The following is a 2,639-nucleotide window of genomic DNA, read 5'->3' as shown; positions in this document are numbered from 1 at the left end:
AGCACTCGCCGAGTCAGGTCAAGTTGACCGTTGACCGTTGACCAGAGTTGACCTATGTTTGACCTCTTAGGGATAGTCAAACTTAGAAGATAAAAGTGTTAATAAGAGATGTATGATGTTATAGGGAGATTGTAGCTTGACGGATCGAGTACGAGTGACTTCGGGATTTGCTAGCTTTCGACATTCACGAGGTGAGTCTTCTCGCTATACTGTACCCGGAAGGGTTTGAATGTGTGACCGGAAGGTCAGATATGATATGTGATATATGTGCTATATGTGATAAGTAATTGTTATACGTGCTATGTATGTTATGGGCCGGAAGGCATTATGTTATGGGCTGGAAGGCGAATATGTTATGGGCCGGAAGGCGTTGTGTTGTGGACCGGAAGGTCGGCGTGGGTAGGACCGGAAGGTTTACCCAGCAGGGACGGAAGTCCCCTGAGACACATGGACCGGAAGGTCAGGGCCTGGAAAGGCGTATGTGCGTAAGTTGTATATTGGGGAACTCACTAAGCATTTATGCTTACAGTTGTGATGCATGTGTTTCAGGTACTAGCGAGGACCGTGGGAAGGCGCCGACGTGATCTGTACACACTGGAAGATGTTTTGTGATCTTGGGATTTAGATGATTTGTATTTTGACATGACACTTGAAATTTTTATGCCTTGTTTTGAATGAAAATACTATATTTTGAAATGAAAATTTTGTTTGAAAATTCACGGTGTTACAAATAATCATCATGTTATTGGGAGCATGATAATTGTGATAAGTATTGCAAGTTAGAAATGTTAATTATAGAAAACAAAAGTTTCAATTCGTGAGGTTGCAGGGGTTGAAAAAGTTGTTTTGCTATAATTAAGGGAGAGGAAATTATACTTCATCTCAAATCTAAAAGCTTAGATTGAGGTCTTAACAGTATTTAGTCAAGAATATATATGAATTTCTCATTATTTGCGTTCTAAAATTTGATTATGATTACGACATCCCTTTTCATAATCCGAATTATGAGAACTTGGCAAATAGAAATGGAAATATTATAGTAGAAGACTGGTTTTGTCTTTATGTGATACATCATGAATGGTGTCCCATGTGCTTCGGATATAGAATCGATTACATGTGCTATATTCATTCTTTCTAAGTTTTTCCAAATGCCTGGGGCATTAAGAAGGGAAAAAGGTTTAGAAATTGATATGACTAAAATGATTAAGCAATTGTCGAGGACAATCTAAGGTTTACCAAAGATTGGTTGCTCAAGGATAGTTGGAAGTATAGTGTTAATTGTTGGAAGGACCATATTGACATATTCTGGAAAGAGGAAACTCTTGTTCAGAAGTGATAGTCAAAAAGGGAATATGGAAGTGATTCCATAGGTGGTAGTTGTTCAATAAATCTGTGTAAGATTAAGAAACTTAATGCGAGAAGGATGTTTCCAAGGAGTTGATCTCCTTTGGAATACTCTGTAATGATTGTTGCCAAGTGAATTTGTGCATAATCATTAAAAGAGAATCAATGCATAAAAGTTTAGAATCTAACAGATTTCAGTAAATGGCATGAATTTGGAATTCTTGCATTTGCAGTAAGGGTTTGGGACTGCGAAAAGATGATCATTGGAGTTATGTTCAATCGATCTAAGTCACAAAGAAAAGGATCATAGACAAACATAGTATGCATACTTGGTGTGTGGCATGACTAGTGTTTAGAAAACATAGTGTACATGCTTGGAGCATGGTACAACTAGTGTTTTAATTCAATTATAAAGTTGATAAAACCGAAAGAATGAATAATGAGTAATCAGTATGGTGATAAATAGAAAGTGTTTTATTTATATTCATAGATTTTGATACCATATTAGATTCATGTCACACCCCGAAACCCAGGGCGGAAACGTTCCCGGGCGGAGGTGACTTCATGTTAAGTATCACAACCAATGTACATAGTAAGCAAAGTAAACACAAAACATTACATTACATAGATTTCATTACATCTGTTTGAAAGTAAAGTAATACAAGTTTTGTAGATACATAAATTTAAACAAAAGAAAGATGTGACTTCCATACGCTCCGTCTTCTGCAAAAGGACGCGGGATACCTGTCTAAGGAGAACCTGAGAATACAAGTAGTTTAAAAATCAGCATAAAGCTGGTGAGTTCATAAGTGGTTTGTTTTTCTGAAAATGAACGAGATTCCTTTAGTTTTCTGAAAAAGTTGTTATCCAAGAAAATCCCATATTTTCTTAAATATAATGTTTAGTTATCTGTTGTGTTACACAATTTTGGTTATGAACAGTTGTTACCCCAGGAAAATCCTATATTTTCCTAAAAAAAATTTGTGATTAGTTACCGATTCTGAATGTAATGTACAAGTATCTACCATACTTAAAATGTTTGTGTGAAGTTTCCTGAAAGCCTGGTTATTCTTGAAATGTATGTTAGTTTTAACACGTATATAAAACCATTAACATAGTAAACTAATTTCAAAGGTTATTAATTTACTATATTCATTATTACTAACAAGTAAATCTCTGTTATCCAAATTGCGAGTTCTATAACCATACTATAGACTAGATATGGCAAAGGAAGGCCAGTATCATTTATGACTTTTGTCACCCTTGAACCTTTCGGCTCGGCTATAGCTAGCAGC

The sequence above is a fragment of the Lactuca sativa genome, chromosome 3 (genome assembly GCF_002870075.4).
Source record: "Lactuca sativa cultivar Salinas chromosome 3, Lsat_Salinas_v11, whole genome shotgun sequence".
In the NCBI taxonomy this organism is placed as follows: domain Eukaryota; kingdom Viridiplantae; phylum Streptophyta; class Magnoliopsida; order Asterales; family Asteraceae; genus Lactuca; species Lactuca sativa.
The sequence above is the reverse complement of the archived record's forward strand: the minus strand, read 5'-3'. Positions refer to the sequence as shown.